The 21,012-nt window shown below is 35.0% G+C and overlaps 1 long non-coding RNA gene across 1 annotated transcript in view; it reads right to left on the reverse strand.

The window, feature by feature from the left end:
* Nucleotides 1–10,013: 10,013 nt before the first annotated feature.
* Nucleotides 10,014–21,012, reverse strand: part of LOC141585519 (uncharacterized) — a 233,686-nt gene continuing 222,687 nt past the window's right edge. The window contains exon 3 of the long non-coding RNA XR_012519070.1: nucleotides 10,014–10,094. This is a non-coding gene — a long non-coding RNA (uncharacterized LOC141585519). The remainder of the gene's footprint in view (nucleotides 10,095–21,012) is intronic.

Here is a 21,012-nt window from a genome sequence, read left to right on the forward strand (position 1 = left end):
TTTCATAATGAATATATGAATAAAATTATGAACATATGAATATATATGAGTCTTTGGGACTCAGACACTTTAGATTTCAGGAAATGCCATTTTAGCTTCCTAGAGATGTAAACTTTCTCTCAGAGCCCTCAATGAGGTATCTTTGGGTGAGAGCTCATACCTGCTTTATAAGAAATGCAGGTTCAACCAAGGAAATATTTAGCCTGGCCCCTCTTGGAAATGACAAAGCTTTCTAGTTTAAATTAGTTTATTACCCACTCCCAAGTCTTAGTGAACAAGGAGCATTTGAATATTGGTTGACATTTTCTTGATGACTCAGGCTGCTCCTTATACTTCAAGTAGAAAGCTACAATCCAACATTGCCCTAGGAGATTTCTGAAATACATGGGGGGTGTGCCATGGACAACTGTGATTTTCTGTTTGGTGTTTCCTTAGACTCCTTCCTCACTCCCAGCTGTCACTTCTGTGTCTTTAGCAGTTCTGACTTTGTCTCCTCTACAACAGAGTAATTGGGGAAGAAATCAGGTTACCAAGTGAAACAAAATGCCCAAGCAAGTACAGCAAATGACAATTTTACATACAAAAGTAAACCATTTGGACCAAGGATAGCTGCTCTGCTTCCTGTGGTGATTTTAGGGACTTTTGTGCTTGGAGGTGTGAGGTGGCTAGGATGCTAAATGAAACAGTTTCAATGAAACCTAGAGATCTTGGATAATTTGGACATAAGATGTAATGTTGAAGAATGTTTCATTTAGTGGGGACACTGTCAATGCCTGTCTATTCCACTGTTAGTAGCAGGAAAGAAATATTAGTCATGCATGTTGCATAATCAGTCAGTCTTGTGAGTCGTATCAGTTCTCCTGAAGTAGCTTAGCTTTTCACCTGCTCTCCTTCAGATAGTAATCTAATTGCTCTTAATTATAGTTAAAGTTTCCGCATCTTGGCTCACACTATATATTCTCATGTGGAAATTAATTAATTTTAAGTTCCTTTTAACATGCTTTGATAAAGGAACTTCTGTAATTTTATTGATTAGACTCTGTCATTTGAAAATACTATATACCAAAGTCTGTTGCCTTTAACGCTGAAACTTTTCTTCTTTTTGAATGTATATTTTTATACTAAGTCTTATTTTTATTTCTTTTTAGTAATAAAATATTTGAAGGTATGCTGTTTTATCTATATTACTTAATTATACTGTTTATCTATTTTATCATATCTGTTATTTTTGATAACCAAGATATTATTATTTAGTTGATTCAATATTTTTATATATTTCAATATTCTCCAAGCTTAATTAAATAAATATCTACTATGGTCTTCCTATAAATCATTTTTGTATCATTATATGCTTATCAGTGAATAAATAAATGAATAAATGTTGATGCCAAGTTTAATGTTAACTTAGTCATGACACTCTAAAGAACTTGATGGATATACTTTTGTTGATGTTGTTATTGGTGGTATGTTTTTGCTAATCCATCAGCTTAGTTATTTGTTTGTTTGTTTGTTTTTTTTTGAGATGGAATCTTGCTCTGTTGCCCAGGTGCAAGCGATTCTCAGGTTCAAGTGATTCTCCTACCTCAGCCTCCCGATTAGCTGGGACTACAGGTGCACACCACCATGCCCAGCTAATTTTTTGTATTTTTTTTTTTTTTTTAAGTAGAGATAGGGTTTCACTGTGTTAGTCAGGATGGTCTCAATCTTCTGACCTTGTGATCCACTCACCTCGGCCTCCCAAAGTGATGGGATTACAGGAGTGAGCCACAGTGCCCAGCCTAGTCATTTGTTTTTTGTAATGGGTTGGAAGTTTTACAGGTATGATTTTGTTAGTATAAAGGAATGCAAAAAGAGGCTAAGCCTATCAAGCTCTCCATTATATACACAGCACCTCACTAGGTACAAGGCACATGGTAGATGCTCAGTAAGTATATTTTAGACTTAAGGAATAGATTCAGAATGCTCAACACAGGAGGATGAATAAATAAATAGACTTCAAATTTATTTACTTATGGTGAGAGCTAAGGCTGTAACATTTCCCTGACTACTAAAATCTCCATCAAAATTTCATTCTCTTTGTGAACAGTTCTATATGGAAAGACAAAGGCAAACAATAATTGTCTTCGGTATGGGGAGATGACTATAAACTGCTTCCAACTATGTCAGCCTTCTTGAAGAGGATGAAAACTGAACGTGTCCTCACCCACAGCTTCATCATTGAGACTATAGCAATACACAAGTCAGAACACACCCTCTCTCCAAAAGCCCAGTCATTTATGCTCATGTTCCATGTGAAGATATTCTTGCTAATCATATCATCCATTTGATAACCACATTATTTCTTCAACTATGAAAACCATTCTGGTGTCATCCACGATATTGTAACCGAAACACAGGATCAGCCACTTGCAGAGTCCAATTAACAAAAGCAAGGCTTGGGATAAAGAAAGTGGCTCTTTATTCCAAAGCTAGCTTAGCAGAAGAAGTACAGGCTTCCTGCCTAAGGATACCACTTCACTTTTGGAGTAGAAAGTGTATTCTTTTAAAAGGTGGCCTAGCATGCTGGCATAAATGACATTCAGGGGAGGAAGTGAGCAGGTGGGGGTCTGTATACTCGCTTTAGTGCCTTATCTACCAGGTGGTTAAGTTGGCATCTTCATGGGCAGAACTAGGTTGTAAAGATGGTCAAAATTCAGCAGATAGGAGAGGATTTCACAGCAGGGATAGTTTGGATTGTAAATTGACTGTTGTCTCTTGAGACAGTCTCCTGGTGGGTGAGACTTCCAAGCACAGAGTAGATGAACTTGCCCTGTAGGGAGTGTCTGGTGAAGGGGAGGTGAAAGGCTATATTTGTGTTTCTAAAGTGCTAAGTAGGAAGTGGGGAACAAAGGAAAGCAGAGAAGAGAAATGTTTCTTAGAAAAATGAGGGCACTCAGTCACACTATGTCAAACTTACATCTTAAATTCTTAACGGTGAACTTACAAGTTAAAGAAGCCCTCAGTGTTTTTCTTAGTCACTCATTGAAAAAATGATGAGCAACATGAGTACACTTGGAAAGTAATAGATTTTTAAATGAACCATCCCCTTGTTCCTTGCTACTTTCCATCACAGCTCAAAATATTAAGACTGACATCTGCTTCTAGTCTAACATGTGTATGATGTCTTCTTCACAACCATGTTGCTTAAAAGCACTTTCGTTAGCTGATCACTAGAAAGAGTGAAGAGAAAACATGTAAAAACAACATATCTATGAGTGTATGACAAGTAACATCTATAAGTATATGACAAAGTGCTATCAATAATACAGATCATAAGAGCTAGAAGAGGCAGTAGAAAGAGAGATTTTATTCAACAAATAGTCGTTAACAACTTACTATGTGTAAGCATAGGTGTTTGTGGTGTAGGCCAAAAAATGCATCCCTCATCTTAATTCCTAGTACCATGAATTTTATCTTATATGACAAAAAGAGGTCTTTGTCGATGGTTATCAAATTAAGAATCCTGAGATGGGAGATTACTCTGCATTATCTGGACCCAATGTAATCACAAGTGTCCTTACAAGAGACAAACAGAGGGATATTTGAAACAAACACAGGAGTGTGAAGACAAAGCAGAGGGAGATTCCTTGAAGACTGGAGTGATGTAGCCACAAGTCAAGAAATGTCAGCAGCCATCAGAAACTGGAAGAGACAACATAAAGATTCTCTCCCCTGGCGCTTCCTGAGGGAGCACAGCCCTGCCACATTTTGATTTCAGACCAATGATACCAATTTCAGATGCTGGCCTCCAGAACTGTGAGAGAATAAATTTCTGCTGTTTCAAGTCACTATGTTTGCGGTATTTGGTACAGCAGCCTCAGTAAACCCATACAGTGCCTGAAGCTGTATCAATTTTAAAAAGGACACAAACCTGGCTCTTTATTTACAAAGTATATAATTGCTAAAAGTGAGAGAGAAATTCTAACTACTAAATGCCTATTACACGCCAGGCATGTGGGCACTTTATTTTCATCATTTCATTTTTCACAACTCCATTCTTTTTACCTGACCAGCATTCACATTTTTTAGTAAGAGCTTTCATATTGGTGTAAACTTTAACTTGGATTTTTTAATGCAGTGGTTTGCAATTACATGCAAAGTTATGTGCAAATAGTGTGATTAGCTAATAATAATAGAATTTGTCTTAGATGGTATATGTTTTTCAGTTCTTTATTTTTATTCCAAGTACTTATTGCGTTTCCAGTTACCTTAGTCTGTGAGCTTTGGTATCAGCTATTCTGTCTGGAGTGAATATTAAGGAAAATCTGAAGGCCAGACCCCAGTCTAGTTGGTTAACGAGTTGAGAGAGGCTAGAAGAGATTTTTCCATTTATTTATTTATTTATTTATTTATTTATTTATTTATTTATTTGAGATGGAGTTTCACCCTTGTTGCTGAGGCTAGAGTGCAATGGTGTGATCTTGGCTCACTGCAACTCCGCCTTCCAGGTTCAAATGATTCTCCTACCTCAGCCTTCCAAGTAGCTGGGACTACAGGTGCCCACCACCATGTCTGGCTAATTTTGTATTTTTAGTAGAGATAGGGTTCCTCTGTGTTGGTCAGGCTGGTCTCAAACTCCTGACCTCTGCTGATTCACCTGCCTCGGCCTCCCAAAATGCTGGGATTATAGGCATGAGGCAGCACATCCAGCGAGAAGAGGTATTTTCTTAGGGAGGAAAGGTTCAGTCAACAAAAAACTGTAATTCACCAATTTTTATTTTATTTTATTTTATTTTTGACAAGGTCTTACTCCAGTTGCCAGGGCTGGATTGCAGTGGGACAATCTCAGCTCACTGTAGCCTAGACTTTCCGGGCTCAAGTGATTCTCCCATCTCAGCCTCCTGAATAGGTGGGACTACAGGTGCACACTACCAAACCCATCTAATTTTTTGTATTTTTTGTAGAAACGGGGTTTTGCCATGTTGCCCAGGCTGTTCTCAAACTCCAAGACTCAGGCAGTTCACCCGCCTCAGCTTCCCAAAGTTCTGAGATTACAGGCATGAGCTACCATGGCTGGCAGAAATCACTCTTATTATCTATCATCTGAGAAACTGTTACTTATCTCTAAATATTCAGGAAAATATAGAATTGGTAGGAGGCAGTCACCCTAGGAAGTAGTCCACCAACCCTTAGGGTTTGGAGGGGTCTGGATAAAAAGGCAAAATGCCATGTCTGGAAGATACAAATGGACTATTTCTTGTCTGGAAAGCTTGGGACCAGAGTATTTCAGATTTCAGATTTCTCAGATTTTGGAATATTTGCATATATATAATGAGATATCTTAGAGATGGGACTCAAGTCTAAATACAAAATTTACTTATGTTTCATATACACCTTACACATATAGCCTGAATGTAGTTTTATACAAACTCTTAAATAATTTTGTGCAAAACAAAGTTCACATAGATTAAGCCATCAGAAAGCAGAAATAACACTATTTCAGCCACCCCTGTGGTGTCGTGTTAGTATTCAAAAAGGTTTTGGATTTTGGAGCATTTTGAATTTCAGATTTTTGGATTAGGTATGCCCATCTATATGATGTGTTTTCCTCAACTCCTATTTCCAACAAAGCTTCAGTGCTGCTCTGGTAGGTCCTCTGAGAACACCAACCCTAGCAGTAGTTGGCATAGAGTTCTGAGGCCAGAGAACTATCTATGATTTTCCCAATAATTGAACACAGTGGGAAAGGGAAGGAGAAGAACTTTGTTTTACTATCCCTTTTTCTGCTACAACCAGCAGCCCTCTTCCCCTGACAGCAGGCTCATCATATCCTCACTCCAAAGCATGTACCCATCCCAATTGCTTTCCTGCTCTCAAAAGCTTTCTCGCATATTTGTTGATTATTTCTTGGCCTCTGTATTTCCTTCATACAATGTTAACTAAAGAAGAGAGGGCCCTATGACCATCCCTCCAGGGCAGACATGGGACTTGTACATCCTGGGTCCTCAAATGTCCCATACTAGTAAGTCTGCCGGACCCGCTGTCAGAAGTTCTGTTTCTTAGTGGCTATCGAGACTGACCTAGCTCCTTAGGGACCTAAAGGCTGCAGGAGGCAGCCAGCCTCTTCTTTGCCTTGTGTGTAGGGCCAGAGATTTCTCCTCTTTTCTCTCTACTAAGTCTGGAAATCTGGGAGGTAGAATTAACTTTTAATGTGTTTCTTCCCTTTAAATTTGATCTGATATGTTTTATTTTCTACGTCAATGACAAAGTGATTACAGGTAAAGCAATCTTCTTTTATTTTCACCTTCCAAGCTCTGAAATTAGTCTTAATCAGATTGAAATATCTGGGCAAGAGAATAGGTACAAACTCTAAGTCAGGCCAGACAGACTGTCATAAAAATGTGAACCTTGGACAGAATATAATAAAGCCCAAAAAAGCACTGGAACTAGATGCTTTCAAAGAAAGTGCTTCGATTTGCCTTAGTTCCAGCCTTCAAAATTAGCATATTTTAAATTTTAGTGTATATGTGTCTGATCACCAAAAACCTTACTTAACCAACCTCACTTGTAAGTTATTAGGAAAAAAAATGAAATAAGATAATGTATGTAAAACACTGAGCATAATGCCTGGCACAATCATTTAATTGAACGTAAACTATGGATATAATTAAGAGTGATAGTAAAGATCAAATCAAAATCAAAGTTGTACAAGCACTTTACGGAATTTGTAAAGCACTATACAAATGCCAGGTATTACAAGTTTGTTTTTATTTTTACTCTAAGAGGACAGTTTAACATGTTCAGACTTTAAACTATTGTTACCTGAATTCACATTAATTGTTTAAAGGGGTCAATCTTGTGTTCACTATATCAGAACTTACTGTACCTGTTCTTTCTCTTCAGATAAACAATGATAATGTGCTCAAATTAACTCAGTTGGAATTAATTAAATTAGTCTATTGGAAAAATACCATATTTGGAGTACATTTCTGAAGACTCATCTCAACGTTAAACGTTTCCTTAATAAATTAATAAAATTAGGTGGCAGTCTGTCTCTTCTGACCATCTGGGTTTTGACACTAATTGCTTCTGATGAGTTCTTTCTGCTGAATTTTTAAGTTCAGGTAGAAATAACATTTTGTTCTTTATCATTCATGCTTCAATTCACACTTCCTCACTAAGGAGACTTCAAACAAATAGATTAGGAAAAATTAGCAGGAGGATAACTCCAGGGTATGTTCATATACCTTAATCAGAAAATACACTTAGGCTTAAAAGTTAAATATTTCTAGATAAGCTTAATTAAAAATAGATAACACCATCAAGTTTGAAGAAATAGAATTAGGTTCTGGCTTCCTGGTGAAATCAGTTGATAGTTGACAAAAAATCTTTTTTTCCCCAGATATAAGAGGTGTGTACCATTCAATCAACCAATTAGCAAATATTTTAAGAGTGTTTTTTGTGCTTAGTCATTGATACTGCAGTTACTAAGGTTACAAAAGATATATAAAAGAAGCAAGGAATTCTAGGGTCATAGATAGTTGGAGATTCAACTTCACTACCTATGAAATATTGTATTTACCCTTCCTCGGCTGAAAGTAAGAGGAGCTAATGGCTCACTGAACCTTTCAAGGGATGATTGAAAAGTGGCTATGAGAATGCTTGGCAAATATCTAAAACTTATTTTTATAATAATTTTAAGATATGGAAACTGATAAGCTTATATATTAACTAGGAAGGCATTATCAAATATAAGGTAATTTTTAAAATCAAGTCAAAATTAGTGATATAGACTACATCTGGAAACATTCAAACCTGGATCAGGGTTTCACTGAGCCAACAAAATGTTGATTGTTTTTTTTTATATCAGGAAATGTCATCATCTTGGCATATTTGATACCTTTCACTCTCTCAAGCCTATCTAATCTATCCGAAAATCTTGTTAAATTTAGTTTCAAAATAAACCTCAAGTCTGTTCACAGTTCACTGCCTCTACTGTTGGAATCCCAGTCCAAACCTCCATCATCTCTCACCTGGCAAAGTGCAAAATCCTACTAACTGGTTCACCTGCATTTACTTGTGCGTCTCTGGTAATTATTCTCACAGTAGTCAGTGATTCTTAGTGAGGTAAATCTTATCACATCACACTCCTGTTCCTAATTCTTAGATAGCTTCGCATATATTTTGAAAGAAAATTTAAAAAGTTTGCCAAGGTCAAAGAGGTTCTTCAGTATCTGGCAATGGCTGCCTCTACACCTCATTTCCTCTCCCTCTTGCTCATTCACTGGCTCCAGCCTCCTTTTCTTCCTCTTCCTCCTTAGACTCAGAATTCTGACAGCTCTCTTAGTGCTGGCTATTCTCTCTGCCTAAGATGTTGACTTCTATCTCACAGCAATTATAAAAATACAAATACAAAAAATAATTCTGAATTCTGAAAGGCACATTGGCAAAAGGCAAAAAAAAATTTTGGAAAGCAACATAAAATACCTTGATCATTTTGGGTGTCTTTGGGCTGCTGCAACAAACTACTGTAGACTGAGTGACTTATAAACAACAGATGCTGTATTTATCTCTCACAGGCCTGGAGAGTGGGAAATCTAAGATTAAGGCACTGGCTGATTTACTGTCTTTTGAGGGCCTGCTTTTTGGTTCTTTCTCACTGTGTTCTTTCATGGCAGAAAAGGCAAAGGAACTCTCTAAGGCCTCTTTGATGACGGCATTAATCCCATTCATGAGAGCTCTTAGTTTTTCCCTCATGATTTAATCATCTTCCATGGACCTTATCTCCTTACCTAAAACCATCTGTGTTATTTATTTATTTATTTTTTTCATCGTTGTTGTTGTTTACTCTGTCACCAGGCTGGAATGCAGTGGTGCAATCTCAGCTCACTACAAACTATGCCTCCCCGGTTCAAGCGATTCTCCTGCCTCAGCTTCCTGAGTAGCTGGGACTACAGGTGCACATCACGACGCCCAGCTAATTTTTGTATTTTTAGTAGAGACAGGCTTCACCATGTTGACCAGGATGGTCTCGATCTCTTGACCTTGTGATCCACCCGCCTCAGCCTCCCAAAGTGCTGGGATTATAGGCGTGAGCCACTGTGCCTGGCTTTGCATTAGTCTGTTTTGCATTGCTCTAAAGGAATACTTGATTCTGGGTAAATTATAAAGAAAAGGGGTTTATTTTGATATATGGTTCTATAAATGTACAAGAAACATGGTGCCAGCATCTGCTTCTGGTGAAGGCCTCAGGAAGCCAACAATCATGGCAGAAGGTGAAGGAGGAGCAAGTGTGTCACATGTAAGAGAAGGAGCAAGAGATGTTCCAGGCTCTTTAAACAACCAGCTCTTGCATGAACTAATAGCTCAAGAACTCACTCATTACTGCAGGGCAGGCCCCAAGCCATTCGTGAGGGCTCCACTCTCATGACCCAAACACCTCTGACTAGGCCCCATCTTCTACATTGAGGAATCACATTTTAAAATGAGATTTGTAAGAAACAAACATCCAAACCATCACATCAAGAACTAAGTTTTAACATATGAATTTGGAGACAAGAACACATAACTATTCAGTCTACAGCATAAGGTAGAGAAAAAGTTATGAAATAGAACACACAAAAACATTAAATATTATAAATTGGAGTACATTAAAACAAAGAATTTGTGTTCATCAACACTATTAAGAATGAAAACTGCATTATTAAAGTATACATTTTTGTTGTGTGTACTTCTCTGTATATGTTTTATTTCACACACTTGCACAAACACATAGGCCACAGACTTGGAAGAGTGACTTACAACCTTTGGGGGTAATCTGTGAAGGGAGAAGTTATTGAGAGAGAAAGAGAGAGAGAGAGAGAGAACAGGACCTACAGGCTCCTCGATGTGAAGGGAGGAATTGCATTTTAAGGACCAGGAAAGAAGATGCTGTTGAAGCACAGGAAAGGAAGTGAGGAGCCCAAAAATTTGAGGCTGGAGGGATGGTGGCCCAGTCTCTGTAGTGTCTGGTAACTGTGCTGAAACATATATTGCTCTCTAGCTTACCTGTAGTAGGTTATTCTGACAAACTCAATCTCTCCATTCTTGGGATTCTCTTTAATTAGTTCTTCTTCCTGTGAAAGCACATTACAAAAAAATATATCAATATGTACAGTTTTACCTTTTTTTCTATAGGATTGAAAAGAACAAAATCACTTTATCATGAAATCTGATTCATACAGTAGATGGCAATCCCACAATGCTGTTTTTACATTATTGCTGATTAATTAGTTCAAGTTTTATAATCTTCAGTACGTATTAAAGAGAACAACTAGCAGTTTAAGCATCAAACAGATTAACAATGAAAATGATTTCTAACTTTCTGTTAAGCTTTGGCAGAGAAGAACTCAGTATTTCATACCCAATCAGAACCTGTCCTCTGATACATTACTACCATGAATAAAAATGTTATACCATATATGGTTATCTTTCCCTAAAGTCAAGAATGTTAATTTGTGACCTCTGGAAATAAACTCATCATAGTTTCTAAATATCTTGACTCTGAGCTTTAAAAAAAAAAAGCAACTCGTTGTAAATATTTAGTCAGCAATTATTAAATAGATCAGTTCAGCGTGACTATTCCAGCTGGAGGAGGAGAACAGATTGCTTGCTGCCATTTCACTGTATAAACCATTGTTTAAATAAGGCTGAGAATGAGGCAACTGATTATTTCTGCTCCTGGTATTCATTATATTCTCACAACACACTTGCCAGTTAGAGTCCACATAATGCTAGAGCTAAAAGGAAGTCTGCAGTTAAAGTTTTCAGGTTATTTCCATCACTTGAATTTTTGTTTGTAGTAAGTAATAAGGCGGAATATTTCTTTTGTAAAGTAAAAAATTGATGGAAGTAGGTGTTTCGTGACTAGATATGTGGAGTGAGATATAGCTAGTATAAATCTAGCTCATTTGCCTGCAATAGGACTACCTATGCAGTGGTGATAATTTTTTCTCGTCTTGATTCCTAATTACAGCCTATATTGCAGTTTTCCCTTCCTTCCTTCCTTCCCTCCATTTCTCCCTTTCTTCCTTCCTTCCTTCCCCTCCCCACCCCCCAAAACAGAGTCTTGTTCTGTCACCCAAGCTGGAATATAGTGGCATGATCATGGCTCAATGTAGCCTCCACTTCCCAGGCTCAAGCAATTCTCCCACCTCAGCCTCCTGAGTAGCTAGGACTACAGGCACACACTACCACACCCAACTAATTTAATTTTTTTCTTTTTTGTAGAGATGTGGTCTCATTATATTACTCAGGCTGTTCTTCCTATCCTGGCTCAAGCTCTGCTTCCATCTTGGCCTCCTGAAGTGTTGGGATTATAGGCATGAGCTACTGTGCCTGGCCAACAGTTTTCAAAAATAATATTAGAGTACAGTGATGCATGCTGTCCTCTACATACCTTCATCTCTGAAGTGTACTTTTAAATTTATATTTCTACAGGTAAGTTTTTCCTAAAACAAGCTTACCAGAAGTCTAATTAATATTAAAAATATTTTACCCATCTGTCCATAAGAATACTCATCTCAGGCAATAGAATAGAAAGGACCACAATGTTATAAAGTTGAGAGGTATAATTCATTATTGTTATTGCACTAATCATGCATTTCCAATTTGGAAACACATACACTTTTATGTATTCTAAAATTATATATTATTTTCTATATTTCTTAAAATTAACCCAGTACAGTAATTACTGCATTTGTTCATTTTTTTTCTTTTGGTGTTGATGTTTAATAATTAAGCTTTCTCCGTTCCATTTCAATTTTCAAGAACTTTCCTCATTATTCAAATTTAGAAAATGAAATTTTAATTTAGATCATACCCCTCAAGATGTAACCACTCTTTTCAGTAATACTTGACCACCCTAACAGGTATAAGTAAGACCTTCCAAACACTTTATTTTGTAAACACATTTCCAGTTAACAGTTATTTTACTTTGTTTTTAAAAAATGAATGAAAACAGATATAGTGCCATGTAAATTTAGCTCCTCTATAAAGTTAGCTTTTCTAATTGCCACATAAAGGAGGATAATTTGATTTCAATTTCCACAGCTACAGTGTAAGCTGCTGCTCATCTGGTTGTATTGTCTAGCTAACAAAAAAACAGAATGTGTAGGTGACTGAACACAGTTCATTACCTCTAGCACAGAAGAAACACAAAAGGCAGAAATAAAAACTAGTGTGTGTGATGCATCTCAGCGGTCAAAACACTTCCACACTCATTGCATTTTAACATAACAATGTATGGCCATATTTTTACATGGTTAGTGTCAAAGGAAATAAGATATGCCTATGAATAATCATCTTTGCAGAAGTGGAAAAAAAAGATACTGATCACTTTTAAGGTTTTCATACAATCCCCCCAAAATTTCACTGAATTGGTTTGGGAATCCATGAGGGTGGTCCACTTTATCAAAGCCTGAGATCTTTCCACCTGCCCTAGCTGAGTATGTACACAAACTCCAGACCCTGTCCAACTCACAAGAGCTCTTAATATGTGCTAGGACATATTAAGAGGACCCCTAGAAACAGTAAAAAGGTGCAGGACCCCTAGAAACAGTAAAAAGCTACAGCTGAGACTTTTCTCTCTAGAATGTATGTGATTTCACTTGTCAAACATGAAGTTAAAAAGCAGCAAAGAAGCTTCTTTGCATAACCCCATCCTCCTCTATCTGTCAGGACCTTAGTATTAGTTGTATCCAACTGTTCCTCCAATCAGAGGACATCCAGTTCATTTACTACCTGGAATAGGGATTCCTAAGCAGGAGTAATTACTTTTTGTTGCCTTGCTTCCTAATCACAATCTATGTTTCATAATCTGTGTTGCTCCTTGAGGGTAAAGGCTGTGAAGACTCAGGGCTTAGCACAGGGTCAGTTATATGCACCGAGCACTTAGCAATTGTTTGAATGAGTTAATAATTAGTAAATAACATTTTTAAAAAAATTAAATGTAAGATTAAATGTATTCATATTAATGGATCAAGGAAGAAAACAATGTTTAAGAGGTAACAAATCCATAAACACATAAAAAAACAAAAAAACATAATTTAGCAAACATGAACATATAAATTAATATGAAATCCAGTATTTGGACTATTTGAAAAATGTTTTAGTAATAATACATGCTGTAGGTGAGGATCTGATGCAAAATATCCTTATGTATTATTAGAACGATTTTAATGGAAAGAGCCCCTTTAGGAAGCAATATGATAGTAAGAATCAAGAATAATTTAAACTATACACAGCTCATCAGGATAATCCCATATCTGCATATCAAACTTAAAGTAATAATATAAAATTTATAGGGAAAAACTCAGAAATATAGTCATTGCAACACTATCTTTCTTTTAAAAAATGGAAAATTCTAAGCAACTTAAATGTCCACTTATAGAAATAGCTAAGTTACTCATGGCATGTCAGTATATTAAAATATTAGGCATCTTTTAAAGGTAACAAATATAATATTTATATATAATTTTATCTGCACAGTAACAGATAATATGTGCTATGATGTTAAGCAAAAAAAAAAAAAAAAAAAGCAGAGATCAAAGCTGTGGCCACATTGAGATGGTAACTACACAAATAGAAGCCCTACTTATTGCCAGACTCTAGAAGTGTTTTTAGAAGAATGAGAAAAATTTATTTTGTATGTTGCCATGATCGTGAGAAATGTCTCTTTCATTAGGGTTATGTTGATGGTACCATATTGGTACTATAAAATCAATTAAAACAGCACATATACCTTCAAGGAAAAGACAGGAAACTTTTGGTGCTTTCCTCATCACATTTAAGAGGAGAGTTGCTACAGAAATGACATGCACATTAGACATGGCTATTGTAATATGTGCAGGGGTAGATGCCAGGAGTTGAGCTTGAATCTGGTTATTACATCTGTGACCTTGGGCCTGTCTCCCTGCTTGTTTAGTTTACACAATGAGAGGGTTTGAGAAGATGTCCCCCTAGAAATATTTATGGGTTTTTAAGTGGATACTTGTTTTTCCAACTATGTTTGTATTTAGGCCACAGCAATCATTTTTTTGGTAGCACCATTATATTCTTTTTGTAGCAAAGTATAATAACTAAGAAAAGATGTCTGTTTATGTAGTCAGATGACTGTGATCTCTGAATCTGAAGACGTCACTAAAGAGAGCAACACCCTAACAGTTCATGAATGCTATCGCAAACTTCAAAATAACTTGGAGACACTTGAAAATCTCACAAGCAAATAGGTGTATGTGGTGGATTAGTTATAAAAACCACTCTGAAAATGATCAAAACCAGGATAGATTGGGTGTGCTCATTTGTTCTTATTTATGAAGTCAAGACATTGATACCAAACATATTTACTCCAGAGCAATTGGATTAGTGTATCTCAGTACTGTTCAACATACACTAAGAAAATGCTCCTTCACCATCAAGAACATTAAGCTGAATTAGAACATACATTCATTGCTTAAGTCAAGTTCATTGTCAATTTTAACATAATATTCTCTAATATTACTAATATACTTATCTAGCAGTATTCTAGCCTAAAAATGTATCTTTTTAAAGTTATAACCTGCAATTTATAGTTAAAATCTTATCTTTCTTCTTTGAAATTTATAACTCGTATAATTAACTTACTTATTAATTGCCTAAATATATACTAGTAAATTTGATAATTCATAGTTGCATATCTACAAAGAGATTGGTATATATCTACATAGATATAGACGTATATATTTATATGATATGGACATACACCTCAAATAAGATACTTTTTAAAGAAACTAAAGAGGTTAGAAATGAAATAGCTAATGAGCAGCTTTACCAACCTTCCATTTTCGGTCATATTCATATCAAAGGAAGTCGAAACTGATCACTATATTTAGATAAATAAACTCAAATTAAATATAACCGTTTCTTAAAATATGTGTCCTAACTGAAAGGTAAAAGAAAAAATTCTGTTTTCATCAATTTTAGGTACAAAATATGCTGGAGAACAATTCAGGGTTTAGCATGATTACAGTCTTTTGTAACAAGTCAGAATTGATTAATCTCTCCTAAAATTTCAATTTAACTTAAAACCTTTGCAAAAACCACAATTCTTAAATAGAACTTTAATGAATCTACTCAGATCCATTTCAAATAACCCTTAACAAGTAATTTTTGGCAACAATGTATTTAGATTATTACTTAGTGATTCTACACTGAGTTACTCAGAAAAAAATAGGTACTTTTTAAAGGGAAAATGGTTTAAAACTCTATAATAGTTGTCATTCTCAAAATATTTTAATTTTTAGTTTTCTGATCTTGGCTATTTATGATTAAATTCTTAATTATACTTCATATGTTATAGTTTCCTATAATTTCTATTCTTAAGCAGTTACTATGCAATTATTTTTTTCAACAAGTATTTGTTGAATACCTAGTGTATATCAGCATTACCCATTTACAAATGAATCTTATTTTTATGTAATTCACATAATATGTATTATTAAGTCTGATATTCTTTGCCATAAGATCAGTTCTTTTAAAGTATATAATTCTGTGGCTTTTAAAGTATGTTCACAGATAGTATAACAATTACCATTATCAGATTCCAGAATAATATCACCCTGAAAAAGAATTCTAAACCCAGTAGAAGTCACTTTTTAATTCCCAATTCCCCTAGTTCCTGGCAACCAAAAATCTATTTTATATTTTTATGAATTCACTCATTCTGGACATTTTACATAAATCTAATCATGTGATATGCAGTATTTTGTGTTTAGTTTTCTTCTGGACATTTTACATAAATCTTATCAGGTAATATGCAGTATTTTGTGTTTAGCTTCTTTCACTTGGCATACTGTTTTCAGAGTTAATCCATGTGGCAGGAAGAATCAGCACTTCATTCCTTTTTGTGGCTGAACAATTATGTGCATTTGGGTTGTTTCTAGTTTTTGGCTATTGTGCATAATGCTATAAACATTATGTATAAGTTTGTATGTGAACATACATTTTCAATTATTTTGGATATGTACTTAGGTGTGGAAGTAATTGCTGGGCCATATGGTAATTCTGTGTTTAACCAGTTGAGGAACTGCTTGACTATTTATCAAAGCAGCTACAATATTTTGCAGCCACTACCAATGTATGAGGGTTCTAATTTTTCTCCATCCTCACCAACACTTGATATTGTCTGTCTGTTGAATGATGGCAATCCTGGTGTGTGTGAAGTAGAATTATGGTTTTGACTTGCATTTACCTCAGGGGAATCTCTATCTATAGCAGGGTCTCACTGAATTGCACAGACTAATCTTGAATCCCTGACCTCGAGTCATCCTCCTGCCTCAGTCTCTCAGAGTTACAGGATTACAGGTGTGAGACACAGTGCCTCACCTTTTTCCTTTAAAGGGTTGCTTTCATTATTCTGAGTCATTTGTCCTTCCATATACATTTTAAAAAGAGCTTGTCAATTTGTGCAAAAGTGACAGCTGGATTTTGATCATAATTGCATTGAATCAGTAGGTCAATTTACAGATTATTGCCATTTAAATAATATATAAGTTTTAAATATCATTTATGCTATTTGTGCCATTTAAGTTTTCCAATCCATAATATTTATGCCATTTACATTTTCTAATCCATATTATTTATGCCATTTAAGTTTTCCAATCCAAGAACATGAGATGTCTTTTGATGAATTTAAATTTCTTTAATTTCTTTCAATGATGTTTTGAAATTTTCAGAGTACAAATGTGGAACTTCTTTTGTTAAATATACTCCCCTAGTAGTCGAATATTCTTGGTGTTATCATAAATGAATTTACTTTAATTTTATTTTGGGTTATTTATTGTGGTGAAGAGAATACCATTGATATTTTTATACTGATTTTGTATTCTGCAACCTTGCTGAACTTATTGATTACCTCTAATGACTCAGTGTTCTTGTTCATTGCTTAGAATTTCCTGTATAGAAGATTATATCATCTGTAATTGGAGATAATTTTACTTTTTCCTTTCCAATCTAGATATTTTTTATGTTCTTATCTTGCCTAATTCCCCTGGCTTGAAACTTTAGTACAATTTGAATAAAACTGGTGAGAGCAGATAATCTTGCCTTGTACCTGATCTTAGGGGGAATACTTGCAGACTTTCACCATAAATTGCGATGTTTTTCTTTTGTCAGATTGAGGTATCTTTTATCAGGCTGAAGAAATTCCCTTCTATTCCTAGTTTGAGTGTTACCATGAAGTGATATGGATGCATTGCAAGTTGTTAGTATAAGAGTTCCTTAGAGCTAAATATATAATTATGTTACTCTACTGCTTAACATTCTCTAGACTCTAAAGGTGGCCGAGTGCTTCCAGGATAATCTTCAAACATTTAATGCAAGGTTTTTTCCAATCTGACTCAAGCCTGTCCAATTACATCACTTGCCACATCTTAACCTTATAATCCGTAGTTCAGTAATAAAGAAATTCTTACCGTTTCCCTAATGGATCATACTCTCTCACTCTCTGGCTCTACATACACTATTAATCTGCTTAAAAAACAAACTTCTTTATTTTCCTGTAGAACTCCTACTTATCCTTCAAGATTCAGCACGTGTCAATTTTTCTTCATTAGATGTTCATTTCTGTGGCTTCCCAAGGCTTATTTATTACCTACTTGACTGTCTATATAATTTCAACTGTACTCAAATATGTCCAATTTTCTAACTCCCACTAGACTAGAGATTTTCTGATTTCTTCTTTTTATTCCCATTATCTGGCATGCTATAAAGTACATAGTAAGTTCTTAAGTTAAATAAACAACTCTTAATTTTACTATCATGATAACTCACTTCCGGACAATGAGCAAACTACAGCTTACTTACAGGAAAGGCCATTTTTTAAAAAAACCCACCCATTTGCCCATAGTAGGGCAGTTCAAACTTTTGGCATTCATTGACAACTTAATGAAATTCAAAATTTGAATTTATTTCAAAGACATATCATAATTTTAATTATTAAAGCATAATATTTAAAAGATTGACATCGGTTGATAACACAAATTTAAAAACAACACCAGTTAGAGGGAATATACCACATGTAATGTTGCTATATGTGTAAATCTTGAAGCTAGAGAACTTGAATTAAAGATCAAGTTCTACATCCCCATTATTCTTTAATTTTAAACTTGAAACTTTTAAATAAAAATCGTAACACATTTGAGAAGAAAACATGTTTGATGAACCTCTGAGATGGTTATACATAGCTAGATCATGAGAAATTAGAGTCCAATTTCTCGTCAAAGGCTAAGTCTCAGTACCATGTTAGCAGCTTGGACACAAGTATGTCCTGCTGAAGAAAGGATAAGTTGAAAAAAGAAGCAAATAAGGCCCTCATCCAATTTTCAAATTGTATTGCAACAATGGGTAAGATTTTAAAATATACTTAATATCATCTTGTTCTGTGACAAGTACGAAAAAATTATCAAGTGTGGGAAAGAATTCAACATTAATGGTAAAGTCTGTTTTTTTGTTTTTTTGTGGGTTTTTTTTTTTTGAGATTCTAATGAGTATATCAAGAGTTAAACTTATCTTTCCTCCCCAAGATCATAAATCCAGGTTATCCAAGATGATTAAACTATGTGATAGTGATTAGTTCTAGAGTCAGGTTACCTAGGTTAGAATTCTGACTCCACCATTTTTTCTCTCCATGATCTACAGCAATTTGCCTAATGCCATTTAAAAAATGAATATAATAATAACTGTCACTTCAATGGTAGGTTATAAAAATGAAGTGAGGTTTAAATATGTAATATGCTTAGGTTAATGACTGACACATAGTGTATGCTCAATAGCAGGGTGACTAAGCAAAAAGGAATTGGGAAAGAAATACCTGAATCTGTCCTTCCAGTCTCCCATCTCCTACATGTGCTTCTCATTGGCCAAAACCAGTAATAAACCAGCTAAGAATCTTGGGGGTTATCTTAAAATTCTGCCTCTCAAAGGTTCGTAACATTGCATTCAAGTTTGCCATAGTTTAGCTTTTAGTCATTGCTTTATTGTTAATGCATTTCTTTCTCTTAATTGGGAATTCTTTGAGATAGGGATAATATATTTTCATAATTAAATCTCAGTAGAAATTTAATAAATAATTTTGAATTGAATAAATGCCCTAAGAATGGTACATACTTAATTAAATATAGAAGAATTCAGAGGAAAGAGAGAAAGGTTTTAGAAAATGGTAGCATTTGACAAGGACAATAAAAGATCATTAGTTTCTTTTTTTCCTTTAAGGTAATTTTTACTCTTTCCCCCACAAATATCAATGTTTTTGAAGTTTTTAAATAAAGAAGTATAATATAAATATACTTTATTTGTTAAAAAAAAGTCAAGCAATACATAAGCATGTAAAACAACAAGAAATTTCCTTTTATCGGACTCTCCAAATTCTACTCTCCTTATCTGTTTCTACTGAAAAGTGCATTTTGAAAAATTAGTTGTTCAGTGTGGTAGTTATTGCAAGAGAAAGCAATTATTAACTGAAACAAATTACGTTTTTTTTGTGTGTGTGTGTGTAACAATGCAAAATTCAACTTTTGCATTCAAAGAAATTGGCAAAAAGCCTGAAATGTGTGGGTTTCACTTGCTTGACATCTCTTTGCAGGTCACAGTCACCACAGGACAAAACATAATTACACAGCAAGTGACTTGAAGCAGTAATACGAATTTATCTAAAACTATTCAAGTTTGTGTCAGTGACAGTTCACTTATATGTTGGGATGATTAGGAAAAAGCATGATGTGATTCTTCCCACTTGTAGTTAGAACACACAATTCAGGTCTCAGCTATAACCTCCTGACATTTACAGATGCCAGATCTTTGTCCTATAGCAACACAAATGAAATAATAGCACAATAGATGTATATACAAGAGCATTTATTCCCTCTTATTTCAGGCATTCTAATTTTTGCCAAATTTGATCCAATGTGTTTATAAAAATTGATTACTAGAATTTAGGTGTACGTGCATATCTACTGCAGTAGAAAAATAGATCAAGGGAACTTTCACTAGCTTCAGGTTGTGCATGTAAAAAAATGGTGTAAATATTTTACTTTCATGCCAAAATCAAATACATCTGAAGTATAAGGAGCTGCCATATGAAGCTCACAAAAAGGAATATTAATTTTAAAACCTCAGTTATAAAACTTGTTCCCATAATTCTCAGAATGCATTCCTCACAAGGTTAGCAAAGTGGTACCTGACAGTTTCCTTTCACTGAGAAGTTATATGTTACAAAGAGAAGCATCTGTTTGGTCAATTTGTCTGTGTACCTGTTTCTATTTTTTGTAAAATAAATAGTATCTTAAGGAAAGCATTATTTGTGGTTTTGTGTATCACTATGCATACTTATTAAATTATTTATTGTTTGTTGTCATAACATGAACATTTTCTTTGTGGTAGAAATTCTTGGAGAATAGAATTTTAATGATTTCACATTTCCTTTTTATTATTAAGTAATAAGACATGCATGTTAGTGTGTTTCCCTTTTAACTCGGAAGCTCTGCCGACTTTTGTATTTAACTCTAAGTTTTCTTTATCCCAGATTGTCATTGTTATGACTTGAATATCTCCTCTAAAATACATGTTGAAATTTAATTACTATTGTGACAATATTACAAAATGGGACCTCTATTCCTGAGGGCTTTCCCCCAAAGTCATGAGGGGAAAGCCCTCAAGAATAGATTAATGCCATTATTGCAATTGTGGGTTAGTTATCAAGAGTTTGCCCCCTTTCTTTCTCTGTCTTGCATACTTGCTTCAGCCTTCTGCCATGAGATGATGCAGCAAGAAGGCCCTTACCAGATGCAGCCCTTCAATCTTGGACTTCCCTGCCTCCAGAACCATGAGCCAAATAAATTTCTTTTCCTTACGAATTATCCAATCTGTAATATTCTTTTATAGTAGCAGAAAATGAATTAAGATATTCATATAATTATTTTAAACTTCTTGCCTTTCATTGATTCTAGCATTTTTGTTCTA

Source organism: Saimiri boliviensis, chromosome 9 (genome assembly GCF_048565385.1).
Source record: "Saimiri boliviensis isolate mSaiBol1 chromosome 9, mSaiBol1.pri, whole genome shotgun sequence".
NCBI classification, from domain to species: Eukaryota; Metazoa; Chordata; class Mammalia; order Primates; family Cebidae; genus Saimiri; species Saimiri boliviensis.